We start from the raw sequence: 12,424 nt of genomic DNA on the forward strand, positions 1-12,424 counted from the left end.
GGGGATCAAAAAATACAGGGAGTAAACCCCTGTTCCCCGCTCTTGCAATGGAACGAGCTCTATCGCCCCTTTTTGCAGCATAACTAGAACTTCTTGCTGCAACAAGGTCAAGTGCTCGCCGGACATAGGACGGCTTCTTGGCGGTATGTCCGGTGGAATGGACGTAAGCTCTAGACAGTACCCGTACTGGATAAGAGACCTCACCCACCTGTCCGTGGTGATGGACTTCCATGCTGGCAGGAACTGCTGGAGTCTCCCCCCGACCGGTGTTGTGTGATCGGGGGGCAGTGACAAGACGTCACTGCTTGTTGGTGGTGGTGGACCTGGAGCCATTGTTTCCACGTCCCCGGCCTTTGATATTATTGCCTCTGTAACCACCTCTACCCTTGTTGTTATACGAGGGCTGGGTGTTACCCTTGTAATATTGTGTGGACTGGGATGCCTGCCCCCGTGAGGTGCCTCTTGAATTTGAGCGGCGAAAGGAACCACCCCGAAACTGCTGACTTTGTAAAGCCCCCATTGACTTGGCAGTTTCGGTATCCTTTTTAATTTTTCCTAGGGAGGCATCCACCTCAGGCCCAAACAGATGGTCAGGATTCACTGTTTGACTCAATATCGTGGTTTGGATGTCGGGTTTGAACCCCGAAATTCTAAGCCAGGCATGGCGTCTAAGTAACACACTTGTATCGATAGCTCTGGAGGCTGTGTCTGCCACGTCTAGGGCACATTTGATGGATGCATTTGTAATGAGTTTACCCTCCTGAATGAGCATCTCTCCTGCCTCCTTGTATTGGTCAGGCAAGTGTTGCAGAATGGCCTCTAATGTGTCATAATGGGCCCTATCATAACGTGCAAGCAGGGCTTGGGTGTTAGATATTCTCCAGATGTTAGCTGCCTGCGCAGCAATGCGTTTGCCTGAGGCCTCAAAGATCTTGGACTCTTTGTCTGGGGGAGGAGCGTCACCAGTAGTCTGAGAATTCGCCCTCTTCCGAGCGTTGGAAACAACCAAGGAGTCCAATGGCAAGTGTCCCTTGATATAAGTGGGATCCGTGGGCGCCGCCTTATATTTCCTGTTGATGCGAGGGTTGACCACCCGCGCCCGGGTGGGCTCTTTGAAAACCTCTGGTGCATGTTTCAGCACCCCTTTAAGCATCGGTAGCGTTTTGACTTGCTTTTCGGCTACCGAGAAGGTGTCGAATAAGAAGTCCGCATCCACGGGGTCCGAGTGTAGCTCGACGTCATGGTTCGCCGCAGCTCTCTCTATTAAAGCATTGAAGGCCGCCGAGTCCTCTGTCGGGGACGTCTTGGCGGCGAAAAGTTGAGTGTCCTGACCCGACTGGGGTCTTCTGTGTCGCCTCCTGCGGCCCAAGGCACATGCTCCTCCTCCGGATCCGAGTACGCAGGATAGTTGTACTCGGCATCTTCCTCGTCCGCATCAGCCTCGGGGGAATGCGTCGGCGAGTGTTCCAAGGCCTGTGGGGACACAGGTTCTACCAGAGCCGAAGAGTCCGCAGAATACTTCTTGTTTTTGAGCGGGATCTTAAAAGGTTCCAACCCCGGCTCCGACGTAATTTTTCGTTTGAGGAGCGACAGTTTTCCGGTGTTGGCGTCGATGATTACCTCACGACGTTCCTCCACCGCAAGCGGCTGGAGCCGAAGCTTCGAGACCACCAAAGCAGCTTTCGGCGTCAATACCTCCTTTGAGTGTCCGCCCTGTTTCGGCGCGAAGGCCTTCGGCGCCGACTTGGGTGGAAGGGTGAAACGAATGGGCGTTTGCTCTTTAGTAGGCTTAGGCGTGAGCGTAGGCACTACAGTGTCCTGAGCGGGAACCACAGTGGACTTTCGGATCCGCTGTAAGGATTCCCCCACTTTCTTCGTAAAGGCTGCCGAGGGCTGAACCGGCTCGAGCGACCCCTCATCTTCGAGAGCCTGATCGCCGGTAGGCTTCTTCTTCGGGGCCGACGCCCCATGCCTATGCGCGTCGTCGCCCTGACGCTTCTTCGGAACCGTCTTCGGGTCCCCGACCCCTTTCGACGCCGACGCGGCCGCGTCGGAGGCCTTCGCCTTCGGCGCCGACCCCGAGGGCTTCGGGTCGGCCATTTTGGCGTGGCTCTTCAAGTCGGCCATTTTGGTTTTCTTGGAAGTTGACGCCTCCAGAACCTTCTTTACCAGCGCAACTTTCAGTTTCGGTTTCGCATCCGAGGGTGCGTGACCAGTTGGCTTCACTTTCGTTTTCTTCAACATAAGTGATGTCTCAGAAATGTCCGTGACCGGGCCCGGAGGCGGGGACGTAGGACTCATAGTTAGATCTTGGGTAAGGCCCGAAGGCGATCCCTCGACCTGGGCCGTTCGGAGGGGAATAACCCCTGAGTCTGGTTGGGGATGCTCCTCCTCTGAGCTATCTCCCATCGTGGCACAAGCCTGATCGTCGTCCCCTACCTCGTCGGAGACTCCGTCAAAGTCCTCCTCACCCGCGTCGTAGGTCTCCTCCTCGGACGCGGGGCCAGAGTCCGACCCTCGCACGTCGTCTTCGCACGTCGTCTTCTCCCTCGACAGATTCCTGGAAAATGTCATCTGGTGGGGGCGCCGAAGCCGATAACTGAGCCTGGAGCCGATTGGCCCGGCGAATCTTTAAAGTTTTCTTGCTTCGGAACTTCGAACACGCCATGCAGGTGTCTTCGCGGTGATCCCGCGACAAACAGGTATTGCACACAGGGTGCACGTCGAGGTGTGAATATTTGGAGTGACACAGCGGACACTTTTTGAATGGAGTCCGCTCCATAGCAAAAGTTGTAGAGTAGGCCCGTCCGCGCCGAAAGCACGTGGAAGGGCAGCAAGAGATCGGAGCTGAGAGTCAGAAAGAAGCCCGTACGCAACTATACCGACGCCCAGCCTAAAGACCTTTTGGTCTCGAGTAGAAGTTGAACAACTATCGGTTCCGACAGAGGCAACCGAAACACATCCGAACCCAATGGCGGAAAAAAACAATCTGGGGATGGAGGCGATGCCCATGCGCACTGTAGTCCAGGGGAGGAGCCACCTATCTCGTGATACTTCGAAGACTCTTCCAGGACAACATTGTGCAATCATCCGGACCCAACACTAGGTGGCGGTCTATGCACAGATATGAATTCAGCAGCCCACATGCCTCGAACTTTTGGGTTTTCAATGCCAGGGTATGTTAAACTTTCTTTTCAATACTAAGCACCCTGCCTGGTGGGCTGCCAAGGTTTTCGCTAGAGGTGGCTTATTAACATAAGAACAAAAAAAGGGGGGGGGGGGGATTTGACCTGGCAAAAGGGTTTATTGTGACATGTTGAGTGGCATCTTTAAAGCTTCCCAAATAGGCTACAATAGTAGGCATAGTCTCACATTTTCACCTTCTCACTGTATTGGTGGCACAAATAAGTGCTGCAGTCCACTATTGACATTTAACTGACTAGCCCTCTGTGTCTCTTGTACTATATACTAAGAACTTACAAGTTAAATGAGCCAATTGGGTATGATCTGTATTGTTTTTGGACCTTTACTGTAGGCGAGTCTCACTGCTCAAATCTAACTCACAGTAATCACATGGTAACTGTACGGCGCATGCTTACAGCCAGTGTCCACCTTTTATGAGAAGGCCACGGCGACACATCTAGGGTAAGGAGGGCACTGGGCTAGTTACACATGAAAGCTTGTGCACACATGTGCTGGATGCATGTATGTGACTATCGTCTAGCGCATCCCAGTGACTGCGCACAGGTAGCCTAGCGCAGAAGGGATTCTGCAGGGTAGATGTGGGTTAGGCCTTATAATATTAGTGGGAACTCAAGAGTATACACATAGTGTGAGATCTGCCTTAAATTACAGTTTCGCTCCACTTAGGCCATATGCAGGTCCCAAGAACGCACACCTTATGGGTTCCTCAAGAAACCTCCGGCAGACTCCAGAGAGCTCCAGAACTACTGTCTCATTCCTCCCCCCCTCCTCCTGTTCCCCACCAAAGCCCTGGAGAAGGCCATCAACCTCCAACTCACTGATCTGGAGGAAACAAACTGTTGGACCCGTCCCAATCGGATTTCAGAGCCAACCACAGCACCAAGACAGCCCTGCTCACAGCAAAAGAGCCCTACTTGACGCAGGAGAATCAGGTGCCCTCACCCTCCTAGTAATCTCCGCAGCTTTAAACACTGTCTCCCACCATACACTAACTGATCGATTGAAATTCCAGACAATGCTCTCAGATGGATGGCATCTCTCTTCCTTCCCCTCTCAACCCAAGCACACCATCTGCAGGATTGCCCTCAGCCCTAACCTCTTCAAGAGGTATAGGACACCAGTGGCAGCCATCGTCAGATCGCACAACAGCAACATCAACTCCTACAAATAACACCCACCTTATCCTCTCACTCTCATCGAACCCCACCTTGACGAAGACCAACTTCCACAACTGCATGAAGAATGTCTAGACATGGACCAAAGACAACTGCCTGAAACTAAACACGGATAAAAAGTAATTTCTGATCTTGAGCAGCCGCTGCCCTTTGGGGCAGCGGCTGCTCAAGCGGAGCTCAGACCATGTCTGCAACCATGGCATCATACTGGACAGCAAACTCTCCATGAAACGTCAGACCAACATCCTTGTCTCAGCCTGCTTACATACGATCTGCATGCTCTTCAAAATCTTTAGATAGCTCCCAGAGTAGCACAAGAAAAGCTGACGCAGGCCCTTATCACTAGCCAGCTCTACTACAGCAATGCCCTCTATGCCGGCACCTCCGCGGAACTCGTGCAAAGACTTCAGACTATCCAGAAAGCAGCACCCAGAGTGATCCTCAACCTGCCCAAGAGGACACACATCACCTGAAAGACCTTCACTGGCTCCCCGTCCAGAAGAGATGCCGGTTCAAGCTCCTGACCCACCCCTACAAAGCCCTCAAACTAGGACCAGACTACATGAACCACTGCCTGATCTTCCAGCAACCATCCAGAAACCTCGGCCCCGCACACCACGCCTCTAAGGCCTGGAACCCTCCCACCCCCTCCACATCCACCTCCGCATTTCATCATCGCTTAATCACTTCAGCAAGGACCTCAAGGCCAGACTTCAATGGATACCTTCAGTACAGTGCCTAGATACCCCCTGTGGCGATTAGCCGCGCTACACAAATATGACTTGATTGAGGGGTCTTCCAGAATAGTCATATTTCACCCTGCTGGGCTAAGTTAATTACTATGCTCCTCAGCAGAGGAAACAAAGGCATTCCCACTGAAAAGGAGCAATTATCCAGCCTCATCTTTCTGGCGGAGGTGGGTGGGTTCGCTAGTGAATCCAGAAAGATGATCAAGCTGCAAAACTACACTAACAGGTAAGAAGCTATTCGTTTTGCAGCGTGAATCTTTCTGGATTCACTATACTGTGCATAGACTTTCTAGCGGTTTCCCATGTTTGTGGCGGCTGGGTGGAAGATGAGCGTTTGTTATTGAATATATGTTGAAGCACCCTTTGTCCGACTTGTGCTTCCTTGTTCCTCTGTATATCCACACAGTAGTGCTTCGTGAACGTGTGCACTGAAACCCATGTTGCCGCCAGGCATATGCCCTGAATTGGTGTGTTAGCTAGGAATGCTATTGTAGCTTCTTTTTTCCTGGTAGAGTGGGCCCGTGTCCCCTTTGTTAGTTCCTGGCCTGCCTGCTTGTGGCAGAACTGTATTGTTTGGGCGATCCATTGGTTTCGCCATGAAACTGTTAGCGAAGGACACAAAGCACGGCTTTGGTTTTCCTGTGTTCCTTCATTCTCTCAATGTAGTGCATGACTGCCCTTCTGGCGTCCAGAGTGTGCAGTGCCCTTTCAGCTCTTGCTGCCGGTTTTTGGAAGAAACTCTGTATCTGTATAGTTTGATTAAAGTGGAACCTTGACACCACCTTTGGCATGAAGATTGGGTCCGTTCTCATCACCACCCTATTGCTGTGTATCTGTATGTAGGGTTACTGTAGTGTTAGTGCCTGCAGGTCGCTCACTCTGCACAGTGAAGTGATTGCTACCAGGAAAGCTGTTTTCATGGTCAGCATTTCTAGGGATGCCTTGTGAATCGGTTTGAAAGGTTCCTTCATGAGTTCCGTTAGGACTAGGTTAAGGTTCCATGCAGGTGGTGGCACCCTCTTTGGCGGTGCGATCCTCTTTGCTCATTCCAGGAATCTCTTAACTACCTGTTATGTGAAGAAACTCTTGCACGTTTCTCCTCTCGTGTAAGCGACTATCACTGCCAAGTGAACCCTCAGTGAGGATGAGCTCAAATTTTTGTCAAGCAGGTGCGTGAGGTACTTTAGCACTGTTGAGTCCTTTTTCATCTTATTGTGTAGCTTTTCCCTCCTGCACCACAGTGTAAATCTCTTTCATTTCGCTACGTAGCACTTCCGTGTGCTGGGTCTTCGTGCCTCCCGAAGTACCCTTAGGGTGCTTTCTGGCAGTTTCAAATGCGCAAACTCTATGTCCTCAGGAGCCACGCTACGAGGCTCAGGCTCTCTGGCTCCGGGTGCAGCACTTCTCCGTTTTGCATGGAGTAGGTCCTTTCTTCTCCCGAATCTGTGGGGTGCACTCTGTCTCATCTCCATGATCTGAGAGTACCATGTCGGTCTGGCCCACTGTGGTGCCACCAGTATCAGGGTCATGTTGCTCGCTCTGCACTTGTTGAGTACCTTGTGTATCAGCGGTGTCAGGGGAAAAGCATAAGCAAATGTCCTGGCCCAGTCTATCCATAGGGCATTCCCCAGAGAGCCCTCCCCGGGCTGTCTGGTTGCGAAGTTTTGGCATTTTGCATTCTGGCGTGTTGCAAATAGGTCTACTGACTGTGTCCCTCACCTGTTGAAGAGCCTTCTAGTCTCTTGTGCATTGAGTTCCCACTTGTGGGATGCTGATGTCTGTCTACTGAGCCAGTCTGCTTCTACATTGTCCTTTCCTGGTAGATGTATGGCTAGCAGGTCTATCTTGCGTGGGATGGCCCATCTCCATATCTCCTGCGCTAGTTTCGAAAGCGGGCTGATTGTGTCCCCCCCCTGCTTGTTGATGTAAAACATCGCTGTTGTGTTGTCTGGATCAACACGCTCTGGTTGTACAGTTTTCTTAGGAAGGCCTTTTTGGCTAGGAAAATTGTCTTCAACTCCAGGTAATTGATGTGTCGGACCGCATCTGCTGGTGTCCACAGACCTCTTACTTTGAGTTTCTCCATGTGAGCGCCCCATTCCCTCTGGGACGCGTCTGTGGTAATGGTCACTGTTGGCATTGGTTGCGTCAGAGGTTTCCCCCTTGTTATGTTCCCCATGTTCCACCATGCCATCTCTTTCTGCTCTGCGTGCGTTACAACCACTAGATCCTCCCAACGACCTGTAGCTTGTGGCCATTGCTCCTGTAGCCATACTGTAAAGGTTTCATGTGGAGCCATACGTTTGGCACTAGGTGTATGCATGATGCCATCATGCCCATGATTTTACTCGCTGTCCGAGCTTGCCCCTTCTGGTAGTTCTGCGTCTCCCTCACGAGCGCTATCGTTCTCTTCTCGCTTGAGAACACCTTGCTCTGTAAGGTGTCAATCCGTGCTCCCAGGAAGATTTTTATTTGTTCTGGTTCCAGGGAGGATTTTCCCCAGTGGATGGAGAATCCTAGATTCATCAGTCTGCTGGTCACTCTCTGTGCGTGCTGCTTGCACGTTTTGTATGAGCTTGCTTTGATCAGCCAGTCGTCCAGGTAAGGGTACACATGTATCCCTTCCCTTCGTAGGTATGCTGCGACTGCAGCGAGGCACTTTGTGAAAACCCTTGGTGCCGATTTGAGCCCGAACGCCAGGGTTGTGAACTGGTAGTGGTCTTCTCCGATGATTAATCTGAAGAGGTGTTTGTGGCCCCTGTTCATTGGGATGTGCAGGTAGGCATCTTTTAGGTCTATGGTGACCATGAAGTTTCCGCCTTGCAATTGAGAAGTACCTCTTGTAGGGAGGTCATCTTGAACCTTTGCGTTCTTACGAACTTGTTTAAGAATCTTAGGTCCAGGATGGGTCTCATAGTTTCGTCCACCTTCGGTACCAGGTAGTATGCGTCATATACGCCCTTGTTCCTTTCCCTGTAAGGTACTGGCTCTATGGCTTGTTTTTGCAGGAGCTCCTTTGCTTCCTCCAGAAGGAGCTCTAGGTATTTTCTTGCTAGTGGCCGCCTTTTTGGTTTCCTGTTCGTTGGCTTTCCCTCAAACTCTATGCAGTACCCGTACTGTATGATGTTGAGTACCCATTTGTCTGAGGTTATACTCTTCCACTCCCTGAAGAAGTGTTTCAGTCTTCCTCCAACTGGTCTTACATGTACAGAGGTGTCTAGTTCGTGTAACTCCTGTCCGATGTGCTTGTGCTCCACCCTGGGAGTTTTTGTTCGGGTGGGCACATGGAGTTTTATTAAGTCACTTAGAGGCGGGCTGCTGTCCCCCTCTCTTATCATGTCCACATTCATTCCCTCTCCCGCAAAAGGACTGGCCTCTTGGTTGGTACTGCCAGGACTATTTTTGCTGCCCCTGCTGTGTCTGGGTGTCTGCTTGGTGGGCTTGTTGGAACGCCTGGTGGGATGTTCCTGGCTGTTTCCCCCCCCCCTTCGTAGAGAAGTGTGGCTCAATGGTTAGAGCGGCAGACCCTGATGCAGTAGTCTGGCTGGGACCAGGGTTCAATTCCTGCCTCGGCGGGTCTCGGGCTCAATTTCCTCGGACCTGATAATTCTCGCCTCAGTGCCTATTCTGATCATGAGCCCCACTCTGCACCTCTGGGCAATAGCTTGCTTAATCTCTACAACGGCCCCAACAACGCTGAGGATGCCTGACTTAACCCTGGGGGTACCCAGGAGTGGGCTCCTCACAGGGAAAGGCCAGGAAGGGTTCCTCGGTGGTATTCATACAAGCGCAGAGATGCCTCCGGGTAGCCGTGCGCTATATAAGTGCGTAATTATCCTTTTTATCCTTTCATCCCCTCCAGTTAGGTCTTCGTCCACCCACCAGCTACGGTCTTCTAGCCTCGCCCTCGCCGCCGTACCACGCATCCGAAGAGCCACCGCTGGAGGCAGATCCTTCTCCTACCTGGCGGCCAAGACATGGAACTCCCTCCCCATCCACCCTCGGCTGACCCAGGACCATCACGCCTTCATGAAACAACTCAAGACCTGGCTGTTCGAGCAGCAGCGGACCCTTCCCCCCCCCCCCCCCCCCCCCCCCCCCCTCTCCAAGCGCCTTGAGACCCTTCCGGGTGAGTAGTGCGCTATACAAATGTTATGATTGACTGATAGATTGATTCGTGACGGGGTGCCCCTTTTAGTACCTCTGAACTGCAATGCCCCCATGGATTTTGCAGTTTCGTTATCCTTCTTCAGTTGGCTGAGTTTCTCGTCAACTGGGGCCCGAACAGCGTTTCTCCGTTGAACGGTGTGTTGAGGATGCTGTGCTGCACTTCTGGCTTGAAGCCCGAAATTCTGAGCCAGGCTTGTCTTCTCTCCGTGATGCCCATCATCATGAGCCTGCTGGAGGTGTCTGCTCCGTCCAGGGCAGTCTTGAGGCAAGAATTGGCTACATTCTTCCCCTCTTCCACAAGGTTTTCAGCTCTTTGCTTGAATTCCTGTGGCATGTTCTTTACTAACTCGCCCAGCTCTTCCAGGATCTGGTATTGGTGCCTGTTGAGCAGAGCATTGGAATTCGCCATGCGCTAGTGCATTGCGGCATTCCGTTCAATTCTTCTCCCTACCAGGTCCATCCTCTTGCTTTCTTTGTCTGGAGGTGGCCCAGAAGTGGTAGGCGCATTGGCCCTCTTTTGCCGTGGCTGCGATGATGGAGTCTGCTGAGGCCAATCCTGAATGTAGGGTGGGTCCTTGGAGGAATGTTTATACTTTTTCTCCGACCTGGGAGTGACTGCTTTGCATGTAGCTGTTTTTTTTAAAGCCGCTTTTCCCTGTGCCATGACACTGTCGAGCATGGGCAGGAACGAATAGTTTCTTACCTGTCGGTGTAGTTTTGCAGCTTGATGATCTTTCTGGATTCACTATGCTGTGCATATTCCGCGGTCTTGTGGTTGGGTCCGGATTCGTAGTCTTTTCTTTGTTTTTGTTTTTTTTCGTCGCCCAGGTGGGCGTCGGCGTCACCCCTTCCTGGGTGTATTTCCGGTGACGACGGCATGCTTCCTGCGGAAGCTCCCACCCTTGGGCGCCATCTTCGGATTCTTTTTTTCCGTGTCCGAAGTGATGGCAATGTTCTATGTAGGTGAAACTTCTTTTAACCGCTTTGTATATAAAGTCATTTCTGTATTTTTTTTGTTTTTTTTGACCACCTCTTTCTCTCTCCAGCCTCATCTTTCTGGCGGAGGTGGGTGGGTTCGCTAGTGAATCCAGAAAGATCATCAAGCTGCAAAACTACACCGACAGGTAAGAAACTATTCGTTTTGCAGCGTGAATCTTTCTGGATTCACTATGCTGTGCATAGATTTTGTAGCGGTTTCTCATTTCTGTGGCGGCTGGGTGGAAGATGAGCTTTGGTTCTTGAATATGTGCTGGAGCACCTTTTGTCCAACTTGCGCTTCTTTGTTCATTTGAACATCAACGCAGTAGTGCTTCGTGAATGTGTGCACTGAAGCCCATGTTGCCGCCAGGCATGTGTCTTGTATGGGTGTATTAGCCAGGAAGGCTATTGTCGCACCCTTTTTCCTAGTGGAGTGGGCACGTGGTCCCTCTGCTAGTTATTGCCCTGCACCCTTGTGGCAGAGTTGGATTGTTTGCGCGATCCATCGTGCAATAGTGTTCTTTGTTACAGCCTTACCCATAAAACTGTTGGCGAATGACACTAAGAACTGCTTTGTCTTCCTGTGTCCTTTTGTCCTCTCGATATAGTGCATGACCGCCCTTCTGGCGTCTAGGGTGTGAAGGGCTCACTCTGCGCTATTTGTTGGTTTTTGGAAAAAACTCGGTATCTGTATGGACTGGTTCATATGGAATCTGGACACCACCTTTGGCAAGAAGTGAGGGTCAGTCCTCATCACAACCCTGTCATTGTGTATTTGTATGTATGGTTCCTGCAGAGTTAGCGCTTGAAGCTCGCTCACTCGTCGTAGGGACGTTATTGCAACCAAGAAAGCGGTCTTCATGGTCAGCATTTCTAGTGAGGCCTTGTGGAGCGGTTCAAAGGGCTCCTTCATGAGTTCCGTCAGGACTATGTTCAAGTTCCAAGCCGGTGGTGGCACCCGCTTGGGTGGTGCGATTCCCTTCGCTCCTTCCAGGAATCTCTTCACAACCTGTGACGTGAAGAAGCTCCTGCCCATCTCACCCCTTGTATAGGCGACTATCGCTGCCAAGTGGCTCTTATGGAAGACGAGCTGAGTTTTTTCTCCAGTAAGTGCGTGAGGTATTTTAGAACTGTGGAGTCCTTCATTTTATTGTGAAGTCTTTCCTTCCTGCACCATATTGTGAATCTCTTCCACTTTGCCCTGTAGCACTTCAGTGTGCTGGGCCTTCGTGCCTCCCGAAGGACCCTGAGGGTGCTCTCAGGCAGTCTCAAGTGTGCGAATTCTATGTCCTCAGGAGCCACGCCACTAGGCTCAGGCTCTCTGGCTCTGGGTGCAGTACCTCTCCGTTGTGCATGGAGAGCAGGTCTTTTCTTCTGCCGAATCTGTGGGGTGCACTCTGTGCCATCCCCATGATCTGCGAGTACCCGGTCTGTCTGGCCCACTGTGGTGCGACCAGTATCAGGGTCATGTTGCTCGCTCTGCACTTGCTCAGTACTCTGTGTATCAGTGGTATCAGGGGAAAAGCGTAAGCAAATGTCCCGCACCAATCTATCCATACGGCATTCCCAAGGGACCCTTCTTCGGGTTGTCTGGATGCGAAGCTTTGGCATTCTGGCGTGTTGCAAACAGGTCCACTGATGGTGTTCCCCACTTGTTGAACAACCACTTCGTCTCCTGGGCATTGAGCTCCCACTCGTGGGATGTCGATGTCTGTCTGCTCAGCCAGTCTGCCTGAATGTTCTCCTTACCTGGTAGGTGTATGGCCAGTAGGTCTATCCTGAGGGGGATGGCCCATCTCCATATCTCCGGCGCCAGTGTCGAAAGCATTGTTGACTGTTTTCCACCCTGCTTGTTGATGTAGAACATCGCTGTGGTGTTGTCTGTCTGCAGCAGTCTTGTCTGGAAGGCTTTCAATGCAAGGAAGATTGTTTTCAATTCTAGATAATTGATGTGCTTTGACGCATCTGCTGGTGTCCACAGGCCCCTGACTTTGAGCTCTTCCATGTGAGCGCCCCATCCCATCAGGGATGCGTCTGTGGTGATGGTCACTGTTGGTGTTGGGGGTGTAAGAGGTTTTCCCTTTGCTATGTTCTCCATGGTCAACCATGTCATTTCCTTCTGCACTGCGTGCGTCACAACCACTAGAT

The 12,424-nt window shown here is 51.6% G+C and overlaps 1 protein-coding gene across 2 annotated transcripts in view; it reads right to left on the reverse strand.

Annotated features, from left to right (window-relative positions):
* TRIM28 (tripartite motif containing 28) overlaps positions 1-12,424 on the reverse strand; it is a 538,764-nt gene that overhangs the window by 418,948 nt on the left and 107,392 nt on the right. The gene's annotated exons all lie outside the window — the stretch shown is intronic.

The sequence above is a fragment of the Lissotriton vulgaris genome, chromosome 7 (assembly GCF_964263255.1).
Source record: "Lissotriton vulgaris chromosome 7, aLisVul1.2, whole genome shotgun sequence".
Lineage (NCBI taxonomy): Eukaryota > Metazoa > Chordata > Amphibia > Caudata > Salamandridae > Lissotriton > Lissotriton vulgaris.